The sequence below is a fragment of the Melopsittacus undulatus genome, unplaced genomic scaffold, assembly GCF_012275295.1.
Source record: "Melopsittacus undulatus isolate bMelUnd1 unplaced genomic scaffold, bMelUnd1.mat.Z mat_scaffold_49_arrow_ctg1, whole genome shotgun sequence".
Lineage (NCBI taxonomy): Eukaryota > Metazoa > Chordata > Aves > Psittaciformes > Psittaculidae > Melopsittacus > Melopsittacus undulatus.
The window spans coordinates 633600-648899 of NW_022994370.1; the positions used below are offsets into that span (position 1 = coordinate 633600).

At 52.5% G+C, this 15300-nt stretch overlaps 1 long non-coding RNA gene across 1 annotated transcript; it reads left to right on the plus strand.

The window, feature by feature from the left end:
• Positions 1-8884: 8884 nt before the first annotated feature.
• Positions 8885-15033, plus strand: LOC117438556 (uncharacterized). The gene is made up of 3 exons (XR_004550884.1): positions 8885-8911; positions 13790-13889; positions 14972-15033. It is a non-coding gene; the product is annotated as an uncharacterized lncRNA (long non-coding RNA).
• Positions 15034-15300: the final 267 nt, after the last annotated feature.

A 15300-nucleotide genomic window follows, 5' to 3' on the forward strand; every position in this document is an offset into this window, starting at 1 on the left:
CTTGGAGCAAGATGCTCCTAGTGGAAGGTGTCTGTGGCCATGGCAGGGGGTTGGGATGTGGGTGAGTTTTAAGGCCCTTCCCTAGGTGGTGGGTTCCAGGCTTCCATGGGTGTGGGAGTTTTAAGGACGCTTCTGGGGTTGTGTGGAAATTGTCACAGTTGTTGCTCTTCTCCAGGTTGAGCTCTGCCCCGACATGGCCAGCTGCAAGACCCCCCAGCCCATGAGGTCTCCAGAAGGCGGATGGATTAAGAGAGCAGAGTCGGTAGAATCTGTAATCCAAGCTCGGTCAGAGAGGCAGAAGAGTCTACTCAGCAGCAAAGCAAAGGCTGGCCGAGGACGGAGGATGAGGCGGCCCGGACTGCCCAGCTTCGGGAACATGGGTGAAGTCTGCCATCAAAAGGTAGCGTTTCCCTGGACTTTTCCTTGCTGTTTGACGTGCTATTAGAAGGGGCACGTGCTTGTGGCTGACTTGCCCCAGCCTCACCCAAGCAGCTTGATGATTAGGTCCTGTTGTCATTTCCGATGGTGGGGTGGTGGAGTTCTGTCTGCTGGGGGAAAGGCAAAAACGTGTGTTTGCAGTGAGCCATTGAAGTCCTGATCTGCAGGAAGCCAATGGAAACCTGTGCTGCAGTTGGTGGGTGGGTTTTTGCTGGAGTTGAGCTACCGTCGCTAAAGCTACTGGGGGTAGGGTTGGGGCAGGACACAAGGGCAGGAGCTGCTGTTTCTACATCCTGCTGTTCAAAGACCCACCTCTGGCTTTGGGTGTAGTCAACTGCCATGTGCTTGGGGGTCACAGGACTCCCTCAGTGGTGGCAGTAGTGACCTTTGAAGGCTGAGGGCCTGTGGCAATTACTTAAGCTGTAAGAAACCCAATTGCACTAATGCATGAATGGGTTGGAAGAAGGCGTGGGAGCCCTTCCAGGGTGTTTGAGTTTTCAGGCTGCTGGATAGCCGGGAATCGCCCTGGGCAGAGGAGAGTGGATGCGCTTTCCCTGGATCAGTGCTCTCTTAGATGGATGTTTAAAGCTGCTTTTCTTGCAGGACTGCTCAGTGTAACAGCCAGTCCAGGTGGGTGGACGACTGAGGTAGGCTGTTGAGCAGAAGTGTTGCCAGCAAGTGAGCTGTAGCACATCAGTTCAGGGTTGCCCCAGACAGCACATGAGGTGGGAACACGTAAGACGGCGCCCAAATAACTGGCAGTGCTACAGCTTCTGGCCTCAGCCTGACCGTGGCTTTTGTGGGGCAGCAGGAGACCTGCCTGTGTGTCTCGAGTGGCAGCAGTGCAGCTGGGAGAGGGGAGACCAAGCAGGGAGGAATTATCTCCAAGTAATGCCTCTGCTGGTCAGCATTTGTTCTTTGTGTGTACTTTTCAGAGCTGCTTCTGCAGTGCTGTTAAATAAACCAGCAGTGATAGAATACAGTGAAGCAGCAACTTAAAGCTCCTGGGGAACGGGATACGAATTGCAGCCTAGCTCAAGTTGCCCAGTAATGCTGGGGAAAGAGCTGAACTTCATCCCCATCCAGCATTCACCTCATTTATCTGTTTCCCAACTGCCCTGTTACTTTCTTGTTGGCCTTTCCTCCCTGGTACTTGGTGTCTTCCGCCTGGTTTTCCTCGGCTCTCATCAAAAAAGATATGTGGGATGTGTGGGACTCAGTGTCGCTGTCCCAGAGGGAAAGTTCACCTGCAACTTGTTCTCCGTGGAGGCTCATGGAAACTGCTGGGTTTTGCTGCTCCCCGAGTGCTGGTGGCTGGTTCCAGCAAGTGTCTGGAGTTGAGCGAGCAGACTTAGCAGAGGGCTCTGCTGGAGGTGAGCGCTGCTTTGCCTGTGGGAGAAGGCAACCTGAAGAAAGAGCCTCCAAAAGAGCTTCTTAGCTTGAGGTGCTCAGCATGGTCCAGAACCCTTTGCTGAGCTGAGAGCAGAGGTGGGTGAGCTGCCATCTCCTAGCGTGAGCTGGGCAGATGTAGTCACCAAGAGACTGTATTTACTGGAGATGAGTGTGGGATCTTCCTTCGTTAATCTTTCTCCCAGCAGCTGAAGCTCTCTCTGCTGTCTTGCATCTGCAGTTCTCAGCCGTTGATCGGGACCAGAGGTCGTTCCAGCCTTTCCCATCCGAGGTGGTGTTTGAGAACTACATTCCCCACCAGTTCTACATAGCGTCGCTAGCTCTGAGGAACAAAGACAGGGTAAGTGCTGGGCTGTGGAGGTGAGCACTGGCTGGAAGAGGAGAGCAGTGGAATTCACATGGTGTGCAGCAGAGCAAGTTCCCTGCTGCAGTGCAGCGCATGCAGAATAAAATGTCTCACCAGCGTTATTCTGCAAGATGGGGAAAATGTTCCCATGCTGGGGATTCTGGTTTTGGCCGTGCACTGGTGGTATCTACCCAAAGGAGCTCTTTGAGCCAGCATGCTTCCCCCTTGAAAAGCCCTGGACTGATGGGATTGTCGAGGGCTGTGCAGTCCTTGCCTGCTGTCATGCTTTACCTCGAGTGTGCACCGTGTCCTGGTGGCTCTTTGGTCAGTCTTGGTTTCTGGCAGGCCATGTTTTCCTCTCTCAGCCTGTTCAGCCACCTGTGTGCAAGTGCCTGTCAAAGCACAGGGAAGAGCAGTGGAAAGAGGCTAGCTTAGCAGGAGCAGTTAAAGGGGATTCAAGTCCAGCCTTGTGTGTTCCGTGCGTGTACCTTCAGAGCTTAAAAGTGTTTTGGGAAGGTGGTAAGGAGGCTGTCACGTGGCCTGTCCTGGTCCCTTCTCAAGTTTCCCCAAGTGACAAAATCATAGTTGTGTGTCTTTCGTGCAGGTTCCTCGTCTGCTGAACGTCATCCTGGGGAACTCTCCTTACTTTGAGTTGATCAGCCCGAGTGATGAGGACTATAAGGTAGCCCCGGGCACGTCTTCAACCTACCGCATCCTTTTCCGACCTGATGAGAACAAGGTGAGAGTGGAGGTCCTGAGAGATGATGCCTTGAGGGGAGGTGAACCTGCAGGGCTGGATTCCAAAGCAGGCATCTGGATGTGGGTTTGAAGAAGTGTCCTGGGTTCAGTGGGGTTGCACTGGATCTAGACCTGGGGGAGACTCTTTGCTGGTGCTGAAGGTTGTGCTCCCATAGGCTGGAGGCTCTTGCCTCGTTTCAGGCTCTTTTGTCCTTCAGTGGTGGAATATTTAATGGAATGTCTGTTGGCTTGAGGGCTGAGAGTCTGCTGCCTGTGCATGGCCTTTTACTCATCTTGTGTTTGCTGCTTAAATGTAGTTGAATAGTCTGTCCTATCCTCAAGCAGCATGCCTCTAGAAAACTACAGAGGATCTGCCCCATGGTCCCTGGGCTGCCCCTGCTTGTGAAATAATCTGTAATGAAAGGCCATGAAGGTAAAAAGTGCGAGTACATTATGGAATGCTACTGTGAGAGTCACAGAAACCAGCAGCAGTTCTTCTGGCACGGGCATGGTGCTAAAGGCACTGTGCTGAGCTTGTTTCTTTCCCTGCAGGATTATTTTGAGGAGCTTATCATCATCACAGAGAGGGAGAAGTTCTTTGTGCCTATCCGAGCCATAGGTGCCCGAGCCAGCCTGGACTTCCCTGAGCAGCTGAACTTCTCCGAGTGTCCAGTCAGGTTCAGCACCCAGAAGACTCTGCTGGTGCGCAACGTGGGGAAGCGGGAGGCTTGCTACAGCATCACCACTCTGAGGTAAAGGAGCTCATCTCTTGTGCAAAACGCTGTTGTGTGCTCATGGAGTTGTAAACAGTGAGAAAAAGGAGGCAGAGCATCTGAGGTGCTGGACATGGGCAGGACACGTGGGGTTTTGCCATTGCTTACGGTGTTTTGAGAAAGCTCTGCAAGCAAGTTTTACAGTGCAGTGGTGTCTCCAAGGCAGCATCTTGCAGATCTGATGCTGTTGGATTGGAAGAGCCAAGGTAGGAAGGCAGCTGGAGTGCTGCAGAAGGTGCTGTGTGGCAGAGGACAGCTCGAGGGGCTCAGGTCACGGAGCCCAAAGGCAGCATCAAGAAATGGGCAAGCAATGAGCTGGTGAGAGGCACTGAGGAGTTGATCAGCAGCTGTGTCTAGTATTAGCAAGCAGAGATCATAGATGAAAGCAATTGCTCTGGAGGCCCTGGCAATAAGAGTGTGTGGTCCAGGGCCTTTGTTTTCCCTGTGGGCTTGGTCTGGTGCCTGGGACCAAATATGCCTAAGCAGAATGAGCTCTGAAGTGGAGAGGAGCAGGTGGTGGCTTCAGAAGTGGACTACCAGAAAGCCTAAGGAGGGCAGCAGGTGAAAGATGCTCCAAGTGCCTGGTGCATTTGCAAAGGGCTGGGGGCCTTTTCTCCTGGAGCTGTCTCTCTCCCACATTTCCTGGAGAGGGCTCAAGTAGCTGAGTAGCTGGTTTGCACCCTTGTGGTCACAAATAACCTTCTGAAATGGTTCCATACCACTAGGAACCAAGTACACCCGGTCTCTGGAGGCCACAAGTTCACTGTAGTCTGGTGGTCCCGTCATCAAATGCCTGAGGTGAACTGTGTTGCAGACAGCCTGTCCTGTTCCTGTTGGTCTCAGAAGCCAGTCACTGGTTTTCCAGTTTGCTGCACTGGAGAGGGGAATGTGTTTATGACACTGCATCCGCAAGGCAGGCGGTTCAGTTGGCTGGGAGTTGAGAGTTGCTTGGTCCCAGAGGTCTCAGCGCAGGAGCTGAGGTTAAGAACGCACCAAAGACCTGCTGCGTCTCAGTTGGTGCACCTGAGCTGCTTCAGTTTCTTCTCCAGGAAACGGGATTCAGAAGACTTTCAACTTGTCTCCTGTGAAACACGAGGGTCTGAGAGGAGCTTCTGCCAAAGGCTGGCAAGGCTGTTTAAGCAGGCTTCTAGGGTGCTCTTTAAGCAGGCTGCTGCTTTTCCCTGTGGAGCTCCATGGGCAGGAACTTGTAAATCACTGTACAGTTTCCTTCTGGGATTTCCAGGCCTAGTTGTCACCACCACAATAAGTACCCAGTGAAGTCTAGCATCTATTTGCAATGCACTTGCCAACTACTCTACTGGGTGACAGAGCATGTGTTGAGAGCTCCTTGACAAGGGTTTTAAGAGTTCCCGAACTTCAGCAATGAACTATTTCAGTCCTGATTTGCAATAAAGAAATGGGAAGCATTACAAAAGTTTAAGTGAGCTACACAAAAACCGTAGAATTGTGAGTAACTGGATGGCAGAGGTGAAGAGCTGAGAACTGTGTGCAGAGGATGGGGGGCTGAGGTCATGTTATACCACGGGATCCTCTGCAGGGTTCTTCTGCATGGGATTCTTCAGCAGGGAGAGTCACCCGCTCTGTTTCTGATCCTGGATGCTCTGGTTTTCTTGTACCGCCTGTGGTTTGCTTGCTCCTTGCTTGCACAAGAGAGCTGAAGTGAACTAGACTGCAAAGTTAATGGAGGGCCCAGATCTCTCTCTTTGTGTTGGCAGCCCTTTCTCTGTGGATCCCTCCATTGGGACTCTTGGCGTTGGAGAAGCGATGCAAGTCACGGTGGAATTTCACCCACCAAAGACCGGTGTTTATACAAGTCCCATGATTGTTCACTATGACACAGGTAAGTGCTTGGTGCACCCTTGGTGTGTCCTTCCAAAGAGAGCAGTGTCTGCCATCATCGTCTGATGGCTTCATTGTCCTGTTGAATCCCTTCTGCAAGACTCCTTCACGCTGGGTAGAGCAAAGCTTCCATGCTGGCTGCCAGATATTGCTGTGCTGGAATATTTCAGCCTGTAACAAGGCAGCAGATTCTTCCTAAGCACAGTGCACAGGGGGCGATGGGGAATATTCTGGGTGCTCCGCTGGGGAAGAAGGCATAGCAAGGAGCCTGATTGAAAAGGAGGATGGCTTTTAATGTGCAAGAGAGCTGTCTGAAGAGCCTGCAACTTGTCCCATAGAGCTCTCCTGACTGGTCATTGCTTTTCATCCTGATGTGTTGTGTTACAGTTCCTGGCAAGGCCTTTGAGGTAGAGACCCTCTTCTTGTGATGTGATGCACGGGTACAGTGGGTGCTCTGCCGAGAGCTGGGCTATGCTGAGGACTTGTGACTGTGAGGAGCAGTGAGTGTGGCAGCAGTAGCTATTAGGGTGCTCTGAGCTTTGCTGTAGCCTGGGAATGATTCTGTAGAACCCCCCTTGTGAGCAGCAGTTATTTAATGGTGAGGCTTAGGAAGAAGCTGCTGCTAGGGCTGGAGTCAGTAATGTGAGGGTGTAATGATGTCTGAAGGTAGGTGGTGAACAGGACCTTGGAGAAACCCTTGGGAATGGCTGTGCTGCTGTGCGTGTTGCTCTGATGCTGGAAGTCTCCAGCTTTCCAGCGGACACTTACCCTAGTGAAGGGACTCACTTCTCCAGTGGTGAAGTGGTAACAGCAGCACGTTTGACAAGGGAGAATGTGCTGGCAGTGGTGAGGCACTTGGCTGTGAGAGCAGCAGGAGCAAAAGAAGGAGTTGGCAGATGGATCTGAGGGCCCCATAGCACCCTGTTGAGTGCAGAGCTCAGCACAGAAGCTGCTCTGTACTTGCCATTGTTCTTTCTGCCCTTGTCCATTTCATTTCAAATGTTCCCGCTTGGTTTCTGAGATGAGAGCTATGGCCAATATTTGAGGAGCAGGAGATGAGGATGACACGAGAGTGGGGGCATCTCCTGCCTGCAGGAGAGCCTGGGCAAGCCATGACTGAGGTGGGCTCCTCAGCATCACTGAGTGACTTGGATGTAGAATTCCCTATGACCTGAGTGGGATGGCAGCCCAAAGGGCACCCGGGCACATCTGCAAAGTCTCACTGTAAATGCTGTCACCTTGGGGATAAAATCTCCACGAACACCCCCCAAAATAAGGTGCCTAAGGTGGTGCCAGGACATCCTCATGCCATCTCATGTGCAGCTGTCAGGATACGATAAATGTCCTGATGTGGGGAACTGCTGATGCAGCTCAGAACTGCAGCTCTTTCTCCTGTTGCCTGCAGATTGCCCCGTTCCTTGTACTTCCATCAGCAAGTGAGATGAGCCAAGACTTTGCCTTTGCTTTGTTCCAGGTGAAGATGTTCACAAAAGCCTCTGTGGAACAGCTGTAAATGCCAACATCAGGCTGGACAAGAGCTCCTTGACAGTTGAGAAGACTTCCCTCACGCTGTCAAAGCAAAGTTCCCTGGTCATCCACAACCAGAGTGGCATCACAGCCCACTTCCAGTGGAAGCGTTTTGTTGATGAGGAAGAGGAGGAGCGGCAGAAGCTGAGGTTTGTTTGAGAGATACCTCCCAGCAAGATAGATGCCCCAGGGGAAAACTAACACACAGCCTCAGAGGGCTCTTGGGGCTTTTGAAGGGATTAGGGCAGACAGAGCCATGCACAGCGTGGAGCTTAACCCTTGCCATTCCAGTCCCACCCGTGCTACAGCTGAGGATGATGTTTTGGGGAGAGAAGGTTGATTGCAATCACTGGTTTGCCTCAGAGGGCAAATTTGTGTTTGGGAGCCACAAAACTATTGAGTTCAGAGCTGCGTGCACTGCGGAGGGTCCATGAGACTGAGGCAGGTGTCAGCACTCGGTACCTGGGACTGCACTGAGCAGTAGCACTGAAGAGCTGCAGGTGGCACAACTCTTATGATACTCAAGCAGTTTGTTCTTTAATAAGGTGTCAGGCTCCTTTTCCAGCCACACGCAGGATACAGTGCTCGGTTGGCCCAGAAGGTGGAGGCCGTCCTGCTGTAGGCTGGGGAATTGCCTTCCAGTGTCCTGGTTTCTGGCCCCAAGGAGGTGTTTCTGGCCTGCTCCTCGGCTGGGCAGATGTGGAGGGGGAGGGCTGTGCAGGGAAGGGAGGGCAGCCAGGACTTGGAAGTGCTTTTGGGCTTCAGCAACCTGTGTCCTGGTGGTGAGAGATGGGGCAGGTTCTTCCAAGGGTGCCTCTGGTGAAGCTTTGAAATTGCCATTTCAGGCAGCAGAGAAACACTGACAGCCTGGGGGGATGAACTGGAATGAGACTTAAAAGCTTCTGACTTGGGGAATCCTTGTGCGACTTTTCAGGCTCCCAGTAAGGAGCAGCCACTGTGCAGCACTGCTCCCCTCTCATCTCCCGCTTGTGATCTCTAACCACTAGAATGATTTCTGCTGCAACCAGCAATAAAGGCAGAGGTTAACTGCATTGCAGCTCTGCAGAGGAGGCCAAAATGAGGGAAAAGATGAGGTGGTTCAAGTCTCAGCGTTAGGGTTTGCATTCAGAGATGCTGGTCCTGACTTCTTTCCTGGGTGATGCTGGGCAAAATCCCTTCCTCTCTTGGCACCTCTGTTTTCATGCACAGAAACACATTTGTGTCACTGAAGTGGTGGGATGCCAAACCCATTGGTTTGCTTTGGAAGTGCAACCGGGATCCTCTGGCGCAAGGCAGTGCAGATACTGTCTTCTCATCCCTGTGGGTGCAAAAGGGAAGGGGAAAAGTGTGCTGCTGGTAACGTGCAGCTGAAACCTGGTTGCTTCTCCCTTCCCAGTGCAGGAGGCTTTTTCTTGAGGGCTGCCAGCTTTAAGAAACCTCTGATGAGCTTGTCAGTGAGGAGTAAAACTCGCTGCTGTGCTGGGAATAATGGGATCCATGGGGGAGCCTGTGTCTCAGGGTCCAGCCCCGTGCTGACCTGCTGCTCTTCCTCACCAAGTGCTTTGCTGCTTGTGCACAGACACAACAGGCTCTGCAAATCTGCTGCTTCTTCAATGATCTGCTTGGTTCGTCTCTCCCATGGCACAGGCTGCAGAGGCAGGAAGAGGACAAGCTGGTTGATGTTCCTAAGGAGCACGGGGTGGTCCCCCCTCTCAGAGAACACCCTTCCCTTCCCGTCTGCACCTCCCAGAGCCAGGGGACAGAGGTGCAGGGAGACTCCATGCCTTTCTGCAGTGATATTTTCACCATTGTGCCCATGGTAAGTGATGGCTGAGAACCTTCCTTCCTGCTCCTCGTCCTTCTCCTCTCTGAATGAGGTCCCTTGGCAGATCCCACGTCAGCTGCTCCATGTGCCAAGAGAGGAGACTTCAGGTTTCTGGTGAGGCTGGGGGCGCTTGTTGCAGAAAGCATTTCTGAGCAGCAGCAAGAGCCGACCCCAGGCTGGGCTCTGCTGCAAGGGGCTGTGACTCAAGGGCACTTCATGAGTGTCCTCACAGTGTTCAGAGGTATCAGTTACTCTCTGTAAGGACACATTTCCATGTAGCGCATGGGGGTGAAGAAGGGACACTGGTGCACTGTTAGTTTACATCCTGACCTGCAGAATGAAATGATCTCCTGTGGAAAAGGAGTCCAAATGAGCCCAAGTTTAATCGGGGGGACAGCAATCCATTCCTAAAACCTGGATGTATACCACATCTGAGTGTCCCTTCCAGTGCCGTCTGTGAGCCTGGACACGAGGCTGGCAGGTTTTAAACAAGCTTTTTGAGTTCTACTGCAGATAGGTAGAGAAAACTGCTCACTTTCCTGGTGATGCAAGCAAAACCCCCATGTCCTTCAATCAGCCAGAGCCGTTGCTGTGGGTATTCACATGGTCTGAGCTGAAGAATGGCTGCTGTCTGAGCAGTGCAACATCCCTTCTCATCTTGGAGTGAAGCCTGGAATAATCCCAACCTCTTCTTTCTTTTCCAGTGGGTGAAACTAGTTTATGTTTTGATTTTGTTTTTTGAGGAAGGGGGCTGCTGTTTCTCTTCTTGCTTGCTCCTGCAGCGCATGTAAGGCTGAGAGCCACCAGTGCCAGCACAAGTGCGGTCTCACAGCACTGTAGCTGGCAGCAGCACGATGTGAGCAAGAGACTGTGTCAGAGCAGCAGGGATATTGGGGACAGTGGGAGCTGCTGAGCTGAGCCTTCAGAGCATCCTGTGGTGTGTGAGCTGGTTCTGGAGTGTGCCCCAGGGCTCCTGCTTCATTCCAGTTGCTGTGTCTCCACAATGAGCTTAAGCTGCTCTTGAGCTCCTGAGGTGCATTAAGGGGAGGTCTGGAATTGTGGCTGAGTCCTGTCCACATCAAGATGTGATGATGTAGAGACGTGAAGTGTAGCTTGGCCCCAAGCTGTGTGTGGAAACCTTTCCTAAATGGCCGTGTTCCTGTTACATGGTTTGCTGTAGGGCTGAATCAAAGCAGGCTCCTACAGGAGTCTCTCCCCTGCTGTCTTGTGCAGTGTTATCAGTCTCTTGATTTCCATGAACCTCCATTCTTTATGGAACAGTCCTTTTCCCATGGAGAGTCTTGCTGGTGTCCTGCATTCCCCCTGACATGTGTGTGTCTTTACTCCAACTGACAGTATTTTCCCCTCTTTTACACATGTAGAATGTGCAGATCCCCTGCCACTGACTTCCACACCGTGTTGTCTGTCGATGGCCCTGTAACTTTGAGCTTGGACCAACCCCCTTCTTGCACTGCTCTTGAATGTGCTGGGGAGGCCCCCCCAGAGGTGGGACCTTGCTGCCTCGGATGTACTGGCCAGAAGCAGCTGCTCTCTTGTTGGCACCAATTGCCTGTGGTTTGTGGGAGCACCCTCTAGAAATCATCAACCCCTGGTGACAAGTGACTGGAGGAAGTGATTGCTTGCAGAGGTTAGGAAGCTGGTGGAGGGACAGTGGTGTTGGAAGTGCTTTGTGGGTAGGATGGCTTTGCAGGGCTTGTGCAGCAGCTTTGCTAAGTGGAGCATCAGCTGCCTGTATTTCAGGTGTTGCTGTCTGCAGAAGCTGCATCAGGTCACTTCAGCATGTCTAGGGTTAAGTCCTGGCTGCAGATCAGACCAGGACAGAGGAGGCAGTGCTTTGCGACTTGCCATGTGAGGGGGAACATTTGGAGCAGCTTCCAGGCCCATGGGGAAGGAGCTGTTGTGCAGGATATGGAAGTGCTGCTGTTGTTGATCCAGAGGCTGGGCCAGCAGGTAGCGGTGTTGTTTGTTCCTGCAAATGTCCACCTCAGCTGGGAGCCAAGCTGGTCCCCATCCAAATGAGAGGATCCTGCAGAGCCCTTCAGGTTTTGGCAGAGGCCCCATTTCCAGTGGGAGCTGAGAGTTGAGTCATTTGTGGATAGAGGCAGATGTTGGCTTTGGCACTGCCTTTCTCCTGAGTGCCCTGAACTAAGAGGATGCTCTCTGGATGTCATGATGGTGCTGCCTCTGCCAGCTCTGTCTTTGGGTATTCTTTGCTGTGAGCACTGGCTTGGTTTCCGTGGCTCACCTTCCACCTCTGCAAAGCAAAGCAAGTGGCTTGGGCAGCCCCAGCTGGTGGTGGGCAGCTTTTGAAGGCCAGCTTCTTCTTCGGCAGCCTGGGGGGGGTCTCACAGATTGTCACCATTTAGGGGCTGAGGAAGGAGCAATAGGATCTGTGTGTAATTAGCGTTGGCTCTCGCCCAGGGATCACTTGTGTAGCTGTGAGTTGTGGTGTGCCATCCCCTCCTGGGTGCCATTGCTTTCTGGTGCAGCAAAGCCAGGGTCTGAGAGCTGAGGGGTTTGTGCTGTATCACCAGGCAGCCACCGTCTGTGTTTTAGGGCACCTGCCCTCACAGCCTGAGCCTGCCGTGAAGCCAGGAGTGTTGCAGTGTCCTGTTGAGAGCACTGCAGAGCTTTATTGCTGTCCTGGGTAGCATCCGTGGTAGTTCTCTATACTCTGCCTCAGCTGCCATCCTCTAGAGAACCTGCTCTCGTGGGCAGAACGCTGGCTCCTGAGGTGTCCCGAGGCTCATCCGCATGTGTCACCAGTGTGCAAGGGTGGGGGATGAAGCACATCCTTTTATCCAGCAGTTCTTTTTGCTGGGGAGTAGCAGGCATGTGAAGAACCTCTTCAACAGCCTATTGTAATTTCCCGAGAGAAATAGTGTTCTGCTTTTGTGGTCTGCCCTAGAGCAGTAATGAAGGGAGAAGTGCCGAAGGGTTTCCCAGTATAGGTCTGTCTTTCAAGAATGTGGTTTGGCCATGGAATAGTAGGATAAAGTGTAACTGATGATGTCTCCTGGCCTTCCATCATCGGAGGTAAACGCTCTGGCTTACAGCTTCCCTGCTGATCCAGGGAATGTCTCTGTGGAGAGACTGCCAAAAGTTTCCATGCCAATACACTGAATCCTGCTGGATGGGGATTTCCTGTCAGGAGCTCAGGAGACCTGAGCCTGTTAAGTGCTGGGTCAGTTCTCTTGGGATGGAGGCTATGAATGCAAGGCTCCAGTGGGGGTGCTGTATCAGGATTGTTCCTGAGAGCTGTGCTGATCCCTAGAAAAGGAGAGGCTTTAGTGCTAGCCCATAAGCTTGTTCCTCAGGTGCCTTAGAGAGGTCTAATCTGGCTGTGCCTTGGGACCCAGCAGCACCTTGGATGTATGGAGATGTGTCCCTTGTGATGATCGTGGTGCCTCACTGGATGGCTTTGTGGTGCTTGGTGGCCAGCAAGGCATCATCCCTGGCAAGAGGGTGTGTGTGCTGCACCCTCCTCTGATTAGCTTGTAACGGAAGCAATGGCACGTGCCCAAAGCTCTAAGCTCCCTCCTGCACTAGTTAAAGAGTGTGTACAGAATGATGGCAGCAGTCAGTGTGGTCTCGGTATGGAGCAAATAATGCCCCCAGGGCCTTGGGCACTCGCAGTAACCCTGCCGGGCTCTCCTTTGCACTCCTCAGTGTTTGAGATGCACCTTTGCAGTGTTCTCCAGGTTCTTGCTGAAGCTGTACTTTTTGGTGCAGTGGCAGCTCAGCGTTGTGATGTTGAGTTTGGGTTATCTGGGGCCGGGATCAACTGCAGAGTCAGACAGATGCCTTGAGGCCCTGAGCCAGCTCCAGCTGCCCTGGCTAGAGGAATGGGGATGCAGGAATGGGAGGAGGCTGGGGCAGCAAGGGCTTTGTGTCATGGGCAGTGTCTCCTGTCCCACATGGGGACTTTGTGCAGGTTTTGAGAAGAATCCAAGTGACTTTACTCTTTCAGACTTTTGCAGTTACTGGCGGTTGGTGTTTGAAAGGGTTCTTCTCTGCCTGTCCTTGCCCGTGTTCTCCTGACTCATAGCAGGTTGTGCATCAGGGAACTACTTGCAGCTGCAGGCCAATAACTTCCCATGTTGTAGCTCTTTAATTTTTGTGGGGCTGTCCTCTAAGCTGTCAGTGCTGTGTCAGTGGCAGAACCATAGCTAGTAAATATTGATGCTGCAGGAGTGCTGGAGGCTCCAGTCAGTTCAAGGCTCTTCTGGACAAATTCCTGAGAATAGCCAAGAGCAGAGCGGAATCAGAGCCTGGCTGTGCTGATAGAAAAATGACTCTGTTCTTTTTATCTGCTTCCGTCAACTCAATATTGAATTCCTGTAGAGCGTTATTACGGTTGCCAGAGGTGTAGCTACTTACGTCAAGTGTATTTGTAATGCTAGGGGCTGAAGGGCTGTACGAGGTGCCTTTGCTTCAGGCAGTTGGAGGAATTGAGAGCCTATAGAAACCAGGGGTGCCTGCTGAATGTGTGACAAGGCTTCCTGGGCCTGAGCACCAGTGCCAGGATCCTGTGGGAGAGCAGCAGAGAGAGAAGACCCTGAGGAAGCAGCAGACAGTTGCAGAAACTGGTAGTGTGGCCCAGACTTAAATCCCTGAGCCAGAGCTCAGTCTCTTCTGAGGGTAACAAAAGCCCCTTCCAGGTGCCAGTAAAGGTGAGGGACTTTGGAAGGTGTTTCTGCAGCTGCTTCCAAGCTCTCCTCTAAATTCTGTTGACAAGTGTTGCTTGCTCCTTGCTCTTTGCTGATGCTCTAAATAAAGGCTTACAGGGCTGTAGTGGCAACAAGAATGTGCTGTTTGAAGATAAATGGTTTGCTGTCACTTCTGTTTCAGGAGGGAGATATCTTGCCAAATTCTTCACTTGAAATCAAGGTGATCTTTAAGCCCAAAGAAGCCAGAGTCTACCAAGAGGCAGCCTACTGTGACATCTCAGGTACAGCTCCTTCCTCCTGCTCCTGTTCCCACCGAGGAGGTACAAACACTCTTCCAGCCCACTGGGATCTCGTGTAGCTCTGGAGGGCTCAAGAGGACAGTGCTGGCACATGCTGCTGTCCCTGCGGTTCCCGGTGGTCTCCTGTCTGAGGCCAGGGCTCAGGATGCCTGGCTCTGGCTTCCTGACCCCAGAAGAGACAAAGTAGTGAAGGAATAAGCTTTCCTGGCACGGGTTTTGCCAGCATTTGCAACACACACAGCTTTAATGAAGGAGCACCAGGAGCCTGTAGACCATTTACCTCCAAGATGAGTCTTGGTTGCGTGGCTCTCTCCTCCTCCTGGTGCTGCTCGCCTTGTGTGCAGAGTAGAATGGGATGGCAGTGAGATCTCGTCCAAAATTTGAGCCAGGATTCAGGCTTCAGTGGCTGAGAGCAGCTTTCAGACTGAAGATCTTGTGCTCTGTCATCTCTAGCAAATCTAAGGGAAAGAAGCCACCCTGGAGTTTGGCTGTAAGCCTTGAGATCTCAGTTGCCTTTGCACCAAGGGATGTGTACGTTAGCAGTACATGTCTGGCTGATGTGATCTGCTCAGTGAGAGGGCTGGTTTTCCAGGGCTGGAGGGATGAGACAAGGGGTGATGGGTTTGAGCTTAAACAGGGGAGATTTAGTTTAGATATCCAGAAGGAATTGTTTGCTGTGAGAGTGGTGAGGCACTGGAACAGGCTGCCCAAGGAAGTTGCTCCGTCCCTGGCAATGTTCAAGTTCAGGCTGGATGGGACTTGGAGCAGCCTGGTCTAGTGGAAGGTGTCCCTGTCCATGGCAAGGGGCTGGAAGTGGATGATCTTGAGGTCCTTTCCAACACAAACCATTCTGTGGTTCTCTGAGACACCATCCCAGGGGGTTGGTTAGAAATGAGAAACCAGCCCCAAGGCTGATCTCCTGAGGGACGAGATGGGTCCCGTATCTTCTCCTGGAGCATCTGGAGGTGGTTCCATGCAGGCCAGGGACCAGCAGCAGCACTGAGACAACCTGGAAAGTGCCGGGTAGCAGAAGGAATTGCGCTCACAGAGATTTCCCTCCACAGGCTGTGAGACCAGGCTGCCCCTGTGCATCAGCGGGGAAGGCGTCGGGCCCCAGGTGGAACTCAGCTGTGACCAGGTGAGCGTCAGGAAGGTGTTTGTTGGCTCAAGTCACAGCTACGGGGTGAGCAGGACGGGTGGCAGAGCATGGGGTGGATCCGGATGGCTCGTGGGCAGCAGTGAGCCTGGTGGAGGTGTGGGATGGGTCTGAATCAGGTTGGTGGTGCTGAGCAGGTCCTTGCCACTGCAGGTCAAGTGGAGTGTTCTGTGTCAGGGGAATAAGGCCAGAGTGGCTCTGTTTGTGTGAAGTTATCCCTGCTTTGCATGAAAAAGC